The 9482-nt window shown below is 41.6% G+C and overlaps 1 protein-coding gene across 1 annotated transcript in view; it reads left to right on the top strand.

Moving 5' to 3' along the window:
* The first annotated feature begins 6402 nt into the window (after nucleotides 1-6402).
* The window catches only part of C6H10orf90 (chromosome 6 C10orf90 homolog), a 93582-nt gene continuing 90502 nt past the window's right edge, over nucleotides 6403-9482 (top strand). Inside the window, exon 1 of the mRNA XM_015633837.3 lies at nucleotides 6403-6732. The gene's annotated coding sequence lies outside the window, so the exon portion shown is untranslated. The remainder of the gene's footprint in view (nucleotides 6733-9482) is intronic.

Genomic DNA, 9482 nt, shown 5'->3' with positions numbered 1-9482 from the left:
GGGACAGGGACAGGGACAGGACAGGGACAGGGACAGGACAGGGACAGGGACCCTTATCAGGGTGGCTGAGGAATAAAATCTCAAATGTCAGAAGAAATGGGATAACTGGATTGCCAACAAACCCAGCTGGGACACTTCACAAAGGTTAAAGCCTGGGACTGGCTCTCCAGGAAAGGAATCATTATTTCTTTAGTAACTGGAGCCTGCCAAGTTGGGAATCAAGTGAACCCAGGTCCTAAAGTGAAATGAGATCTGGCTCCTGGTCAGAGTTCCATCATTCTGCTCTTATTTTGGAGGGTTCACAGTCAAATACCACCCCAAGCTACCCCAAGCCCTGCTGAAATCAGTGAGTACATCACCAATAAAAAATGAGTGTGCTCCAAAGTCACTGCTGGGAGCCTCAGTGTTAGTCAGGTATTTTCAGTGCTTGTTTTGATGCAAGGAATATTTTCAAAGAGAGTTATGGGAATGAAATACTCCTGGAGAAGAAGATGGGTTATTTTTTTATCATAGCTACTTCCAAAAAAAATCAATTTCTGAGAAAGTGCATTATGCTTATGGAAAGTGGTACAAACAGGATGGAGATGCATAAAAATGTTCTCCTCTCTTTGGTACAATACTCTGACTTTACTCATCCCCAGCAGATCAATAGGAAAGTTTTGTCCTCATCCTTTTACCACATCAGTTGTTATTATCCTCTGATTCAGGTCTTAAATATTGAATATTTAGGGAAATGCACATGTAAGTTTATGTAGATAGAAATGTATATGTGTTTACATATTATAAAGTATAAATGTATATGAATATTTGAGTATAAGAATTGAGTTCAAAGATATGTGAGGAGGAATTTTAAATTAATTATAGAGGTTCTTAATATCTGTGGCTGCTCCTGGATCCCTGGAAGTGTCCAAGGATGGGGCTTGGAGCAGCCTGGGATGGTGGAAGGTGTCCCTGGGTGGGCTTTATCCCTTCCCACCCAAAGCCTTCCATGATTCTGTCATTTCATTACCATAACCCTGCACCCTTGGCTGTAAAATTCTCTCAAAGCAATGTAAAAATTCTCCTTTGGATTATAAAACTAGGAATTTGTAACAGATGAAAAAAATTCTGATTTCTGCCCATAGAATTTACCAATCCAAATAAATGATTTTGTATTTGTGCTTCAAGGTACCCTCGTTCTCCTCAAGTAAATATTGAAGTGTAGTTATAAAGGGAACAGAGCTCCACCAGTTTCCTGAGCCTTAATCTGCTTTTCCCCCTGTGTTTTAAATTAAAATGGCCATTTTAATGCTCTCTTAACACTGATCTTCTTTTTGATTGGCCATTGATCCTAATGCCTAAATCCATACCAGCTTTGCAGAGGTATATCTTGCTGTATATTGATAAATCTATATTTTTATGCTCTGTTATCTAAAAGAAAACAAAATTTAATGTGATGCAAGGCTTGATGTTATGTTTTATTTCTATATAAATAACAGCAGAGCTCAGGACAATGCTCTCAACCCACAGTTGTGCACACACATCATTCCAGAGGGTTTTATGATTGATTTTTCTTTACAAGGAGATTTTCTCCACCAAAGGAAAGACCAAGGAGGTCCCATTCCAAATGTCCCTGGGAGTGCTTGGCCACCTGGGCCTTGATCACCATCCTCAAGTGGCCCAAAGAAGGATGGTGGGCTCTTTCTCCCTTGTGAGGTGGAGCAGTGAAGATCTGGGAATGCAGGAATTCTGTCTTCTCCCTTCTGGTGATGTCAAGCCTTATTCCTGGCAGGAAAGAGTTTCTACACCTGAGGCTGCCTGACATTTTTGGTACATTGGTGCACCTTGGAAATACACTCAGACCAGCAGGTTACAAAATTAAATCTCTGAATGGTAATAAAGAATCACACACAGAGAGAATTGTAATAAAGAATCACACACACAGAGAATTGCAATAAAGAATCACACACAGAGAGAATTGTAATAAAGAAAGAATCACACACAGAATCACAGAATGACTTGGCTGGAAGAGACCTCCAAGATCATTGAGTCCAACCCATGCCCCAATACCTAATGGAAGAATTCCTTCTCCTCTTTGTACCAAAAATATAGTGATTTTATGGATTATTTATAACTCATTAATAGCAAATAAATAATTTCATTGCTTTCATGTGGAGGGCTGTGGCCAGTTCTGGGATTTAATGAGATGCTTTGATGAGACAAAAAGGATATTTTGTGGCTGGGCAGCTCTGACATCTAACTTGGCTCCTCCCAAACCCAAACCTATTGGTTGATAATTGGACATCATTTCAATTCAGAGCAAACAAAAGCCCCTGAGGGCAGCTGGATGGGAATTTTTGCAGCCTTTGTTTTCCCCAGGGACCGTGGGCAGCACAAGAGGAGCTGTGATCCCAACCCCAGTCTGGGGAGAGGAGCAGTCACCCTCTGCCACCCCATCTGGGGACAGAGCTGCCTTTGTGCCAGGAGGGAAAACACAGAGTCATTTCATCACAATGGGGTTTGGAAAACGCTCAGAATTGTTTTGGGAAGAGAAAAATGTTTTAGGGATTCTAAACAGGATTTTATTCCCTCCCGCCCCCCACCCAAAAAAATAATTTTTGAGTGATTTACAGAGTCTTTCAAAAAAAATCCTTGTGAGAGTTGTGGAAGGAAAGTGTTTTCAGACAAAAAGTTGGACAGGAAAACTCCTAAATCCAATAATTGCTGAGTTCACTCAAAGCTTAACACAGGAGCAGTGAGAGCAAAACTCTTCTCTCTTTGTCTCAGAGCCCTGGGTGCTTTAAATGTTTAGGGCTGAGAATAAAATCTCCCCCTTTTTCTGTTCAAAATTCTAAAAGCATTAGAAGTTTTAAAAGATTTTGGTGCTTTAGTAGGCAAAGACAAGCAGGAGAGACAGGAAGTGACTGTGATTTTATGATAATTATATAGGAAAAATAGGAAGTGACTGTGATTTTATGATAATTATATAGGAAAAATAGGAAGTGACTGTGATTTTATGATAATTATATAGGAAAATCTAGATGTGTATAAGAGACAGCATATGCACTGGAACTGTTCACAAGGTATTTAACAATCAGGAACCATTTATGTTCCTTAGGGATTGTGTCAGGATTTCACTCCTGGAGAATCCAATAACCAGAGGAGGAATTAGTTCATGCTCTCCCATGGAAATTATTTCTCCCTTCTCTCTGTCTCTCAGCTTTCAACACCCACCTTGAACCCCATGGTGTGAAAAAGTGCTGATCCACATTATGGTTCTTGGAAAGGACAAGGAATTGTTGTTTCCCAGCAGGTTTGGGGAGGTTTAATGATGAAATAACTGGAAACAACATTCAAATTGTACAAAAACACGTGTCTGACTATGCCCATGACGTATCTAGAAGTAAAAAAAAATACTCATTAACAGCATTTCAAAAGAAACTAAATTATCAGTTCAGGAATTCAGAGTAATCCTGAGGTTTAAGCACAAAAATGCTGGAGTGGAAGATTTTTCATGACAGTGAATGTTACTCTGATAAAATAGATTCAAAAATCATCCTTAAAATAGATTTAGAATTCAGTGGCATAAACACATGGCATAGAGCACCTGTAGCTATTTTACTTTTTAAGAATAATTCATTATTGAAATGTTTAAATGCATATTAAATTCTTGCATATTAATGCAAGTTCTACAGCACTGCAAGAGAACAAGACCAGGTTGATCCCTGAGGACTGGAGCTAAAATACATGGATTGTTCATGAAAAAGTAACTTAGTATGTTCTTCATTCTCAGGGAGAGTTTAGAATGGTTTAGAAATCCAAAAATTTTCTTGTGTTGAGGAGTAAAAAATAAAGCAGTGGTTGATGGACACTCCACATCACCTGGTACATCCAGAAAAGACCTGGAAATGCCACCCACGATCTAGAAGAGAATGAGAACAGAACAAAATCCTGCATTTCACAGCTCCCAGGGAAAGCCTTTCCATCAGCATGGAGGGGAAAGGGTCACACAGAGCTGCCAGCCCTGGAAATTCAGTGTGTAAAAAGCAGCAGGCTCAGAGTGTGATCAGCTCCCAAGGGGCAGGAAAAGTCTTTGTGTTTTCCCTGGACATCCTTTTGAAATAAATCAGGATGCCAGCTCCAGCTCAGGAACAGGCCATGTCATTCCTGACAGAGCCAAGTGCAGGGCCATTCCCAAAACTCCATTTCTAAGTTCAATTTTTTGACAGAAAGAACAGATTTTCTTGGATAGAGAAAAGCTCCAACCCCAAAGCCATGGAGCTACAGGTGACCCTCTCTCCTCCACTGTGCTCCCTGAGTGGTTCCAGCACTGAAATCCCAGGGTTTTAACACTTCCAACTTACTGATATAATAGAACAGAATTAATGCATTTCTCCATTCATGTGACTTGCTGCTGCTAAATTACCTTTTTCATCCATTCCTTCGGTTTTCCCAGCCCAGTTTCAACTTCAGCATGGAAAATAACCTGAAATATCCCAAAAACATCCCAAAATCTACCTGAACCAAGACCAACACCTGCCCCAAACCTCGCAGCAGGCTGTGAGTAAACCCAGAGCATGCTGTGTGTAAGCACAGGGCCCTTTTTCTGAATACATTCATTGTGGCAAAACCCGTTCTGCTGGTTCATTGTATTATCACAAATGTTTTCGCTGACTTAACTCCTCGGATGACTCACACAGAGGCAATTGGGCTCCCGGAATAAAACACTGCTGTAGCAGTTTTTCCACATAAAAGGCAAGTGTTTCAGGGCTCCTGCTTCAACAGGGGTTTCTTTTTTAATGTATATAATACATGTTCAGTCTGATCTCTGCTCCAATATCCAGCCAGGATCATCTGCTGCTGGAGCAGTCTGGAGGAGGGACCTGCAAACCTATACAGGCCATCTAAATTTATATAGGAAGGGAATTTGTCTCCTGGGACAGCATTATCTCTGTGTGGTTTCTATGGTTGCTTGTTCAGGTTGTTTCTATTCCCCCTCGTGAAGTCTCCCTCTCTGCCAAAAAAAAAAATATGTTTGGTTTTATTTAAAAAATGAAGAGTTACTGACATATTCATGTTGTAGCACAAATCTGTTTGACAGGAGTGATTGGCATTTTCCAAGGCATGTGACAGCATTAACTGGGCACATTGAACAGGGAGCAGTTGTGAACTGATGAAGAAATGCTATTTATACCCTAATTCCTGTGGCTGCTGGAAAAGAAAAGGTGCAAAACCTGCAAGAGAAGATTGAGAAGATTTGTGCAAAGAAGGTGCTGGCTGTCCTTGGGGAAAGCCAGTTCCACATGATGAAGGCTGGGATGGGCAAACACTCAGGCTGCAGTGGAAGGAGAGGATTTTTGGGCTTTTTTTGAGGTTTTTTTTTTTTAAACAGACACTTCAAATAACATGTGGGGTTGGTTTTTTGTCTCAGGTGCTTATGTGAATCTGCCTGGATTTAGCACTGAATTCTTCCCTTCAGCAGCACAGGTTAACCAAGGTTTCACCTGCCCTTTGTTGCTGTCACCCTTCTTTGTGCAATCCCAGACTGGTTTGGGTTGGGAGGGACCTCAAAACCCCCCCATCCCACCCCAGCCATGGCAGGGACACCTTCCCCTGTCCCAGCTGCTCCAGCCCCAATGTCCAGCCTGGCCTTGGGCACTGCCAGGGATCCAGGGGCAGCCCCAGCTGCTCTGGGAATTCCATCCCAGCTCCTCCTCACCCTCCCAGGGAAGGATTTTTCCTAACATCCCATCCAAATTAGCTCTCCTTCCATTTAAGACCACTGCACCTTTTCCTATCACAGCCCCTGCTAAAAAGGTGTCCCTGGTTTGTCCCCACGTCTTTCTTACCACAAAAATCCCATTGGATTTGTTGGACCTGTTGAAACTGTCACTGTTTGCTTTGGCACAACAGAGCTCACAGACACAGCCTCCTGAAGAAGACAAAATATCATGATAATGTAAATTATGAAAGCAGTTTTGCTATGATAAATGTCTGTATGCACATTCACTTATCAATCATGCCAAGGAAAAAAAGCTTCTGCAGAGTTCTGCAAAACTCCAGCGCTCTGCAGGCTTTTTAGAAAACACTTAAGAATTATTTAAAACCAGAATTTGAGGGCTGAGAAACACAGCTAGCTGTTTTGCAATTAAATCCTTGAGTTCAGAGTAAGTGAGTGTGAAATGAGGTCGTGCCTTTGACTCCGGAGTGGTGGGAGACACCCGATCACCGTGGGACGATGGAGCAACCCCACAAACAGTGGGAAACAAGGGCCAAGCCACGCTCCCAAGGACTTGGTAGGGCAGTGTCCTGCTGGGGATGAGGCTTTTGCATGCCAAAATCTCCCTCTGGAGCTTTAGATCCAGCAGGCTTGAGAACCTGATCCCGTGGATTGAAAGGAATTGGGCGGGGAGGTTGAAGAGGGAGTCGAACAGCAGCTCCCAGGAGCCTTCAGCACCTGAGCTGAGAACAAAGATGGGTTTGTTCCTCTGCTGAGCTCCCCACAGCAGCAGGATTCCCTCCAGCATGGGGGGTTTGGGAACCTCAGCTGCAGCCACTGCAGGGAACAGCCTTCAGGGGATGCTGAAGGTGAGCTCAGCCACCAGCGGCTCCAGTCCTCTCCTGAAGGATCTGCCCACGTTCATGTGGTGAGGAGCAGGTCTTGGGGAAGTAACTGAAGGAGGAAAACTGAGAAGCTTCACCTGCACCTGCCAGACCCTGGAGAACAAAGACAGAACAGCCAGCAAGTCCAAGGTAAAGACGAGGGTAAATTCGGAATTGCAGTAAAAATGTCCAGCTGTTGAAATCAGAGTATTTAATTAGGAAGGTAGTTGGTCACTAATTGATGCCTAAGCAATGAGAAATAGAACTGTATAAAGTTTAAATTGCACATTTCTCTTAGCTAATACTCACACTGAGAGGATAAATGTGAGCTGGTTAGAATTGGGAGAGGGAAATGGATGTACAAGGGCCCAACTTGACTTGTCAAGGACCCTGCTCAAGATTGCAGCACGAGGCTCTGCCTTTTGCCTCAGAGTTATGAAACCAGGATTTCTCTATTTCTAAAACTTTAGGTTCGATTAATCTTCCTCTCCTTCAAAGTTCAAGAAAATAAACCAGATCAGAAATATAAATGGTGCTGCTGTGGGCCTTTTGTTTCACTTCTGCATATCTAATAAACTCCCAGATACATTGTGTGTCTCCAACAAAGCAAGTCCTCAGTGTTGGGCAGAGATTATTCTCACAAAAGGGAACCTCTTTGTCAAAACAATGGGAATAAGAAAGTTTTCAAGATTAAAATGTCAGGTAGATAAACACATTACTTTGAACCCTATTTGTATTCCATGGCTGCTTCAGAGGCTCGGCAGTTATCTTTCCCAAAGTAAACATGCGTGAAATCTGATCAGCTCTTTATTGTACACGGAATAAATTATGCAGGGCATTGTAGGAGCCTCCTATACGGCTCATTTACACATCTTTTGATAAATGTAATATGCAGATTCCTGCTCCTTTGTGAGGCTTTAACCTCGGTGCATATTGATGCTGTTATTCCCAGAGATGACAGGAGCTCAAAGACCTTTCTGTGTCTCTCTGAGAGCTGGCAGAGCCTTGACTGGGGAGGGACTTGCTCAGGGATGTACAAACGACCTTTCTTTAGAATTCAGCCTTGTCATAAATTTTCTCCTCTCTGTCAGAGAATTAAAGGTTTCAAGTGGTTTTAATAATGCTATAAAGTGGTTGGGGTAGAAGACATGAGTTTATTGCACTGTTCAGGAGGAAATCGCTCCTAATCCACCAACTACGGGGATGAATGGAAATTTAAATGACAAAAATTCACATGAAGTGGCCAAACTCTTCCAAGATAAATCATTTGGGGTGCTTATCTCAGTTTAAAACACCCAGCAAGTCTATTTGAAGAAAAGAGCTCTTTAAACACCTCCTTTTGAGGCTCAACTCAGGCACCGACAATCCCCAGGCATCAAATCCATGAGGGTTTTGGAAGATTTTCCTGGAAGATCTTCCTGGAAGCTTTTCCTGGAAGCTTTTCCTGGAAGCTTTTCCTGGAAGCTTTTCCTTTTGGAAGTTTTTGCTAAAACCTTGTCTGATAGGGCTGCAAAGCAATAAAGCCACTCTTGCTACAGAGCATTTGCTGATAAATGGGACTGAAATTATGTGCACACCTTTTTTTTTTGTGTGCAAAAATGTTCCTTTTCCCTTATTTGGCAGCAAAATGGGAAAAAAAAAAAAAGAAAAAGAAAAAGGGATGCTGTTACTCTAAAGGTTTGTAGATTTATTTTTTTTTTTGTAAGAAGCAAATCTAAAGGAAATTTGAAGCTTTATTTAAAGTCTTCTCCTTACTCAAAGTCAAGGCTTTATTCTTGCAGCCTTCTTGTTCTTACTCAAAGTCAAAGCTAGGAAAAAAGGCTTTTTGGGGAAGGAAAAAAGGAAAACAGCATTTTTTGGGATGTTCTCCCAGCGTGTGAGGGTTGGTGGATGTGAGGAGAGCAGGGGTTTGCTGGATTACACAAATCCCCTGCTCAATAAAGCAGCTGCAGGGCTGGAGGTGTCATTTGCTTGACAGTGCAGTGATCATTTCACTTGACAAGGTAAGGAAAGTTGGATTTGCTACAAAACATCCCCAAGCTGAGACCTCTTCTGATTCCTGCCTTCATCCCAGCCAGGAATCTCCTGGAAATCAAAAAATCCAGGAAAGGATTTGAGGAGCTCGGGAGGGACGAGAGTAAATGGCTTTTCCACAAATCTTTGGAATATTAAAATGTTGAGCTTTTGCTGACAATTGAACAGAAATGCTCCAAATGAGTTAGAACTTGACAAAAACCTCCAAAGAAATCAGATAATTCTGTTTTCTGGTAAAGGAACCTCTTAAAAGCCACAGAGCCAGGGTGTCATTGGCTTAATCCTCATGTGGACATGACAACAGCAATTCCAGGAGCTTTTCAGCTCAATCAAGTCTCACTCAGACCTGCAGGACCTTGAAGTCCTTTGTGTTGCTCCAACACAAAGAATTTATAAAATACTGTTTTTTTACAAAAAACCCTCTGTGAATTGTTGGACACACAAAATTCTCATTTTAAGTTTGCAGGGATATAAATATTTCAGCTGATATATTTGGGTCTGCAGGGCTGTCCAACAGAGGAGAGGGAGTTCCTTGTTTTGCCTCTATTTGCAGTGAAGTGCAGGTCAGGAGCAGTAATTCCATTAAAATCACCATCAGGTCAACCAAAAAATTGTTGACTTTGAAATCACAGATAATTATATTTATGCAGATATTTATTAAATGAAGCTTTATTAATTATTCTCTAGGGTTTGAGTGTGTGGGATGCATTTACCCAAAAAACCTGGAAGCTCAGATGCAGCTGCTGGGGCTTGGAGCAGCGTTTCATCATAAAGCAAAACACATTAAAATAAAAAATAAAATGAAATAAAATATAAAAAATAAAATGACATAAAATTAAATAAATTGAAATGAAATGAAATGAAAT

Source organism: Parus major, chromosome 6, assembly GCF_001522545.3.
Source record: "Parus major isolate Abel chromosome 6, Parus_major1.1, whole genome shotgun sequence".
NCBI lineage: Eukaryota > Metazoa > Chordata > Aves > Passeriformes > Paridae > Parus > Parus major.
The sequence above is the reverse complement of the archived record's forward strand: the minus strand, read 5'-3'. Positions and strand labels throughout refer to the sequence as shown.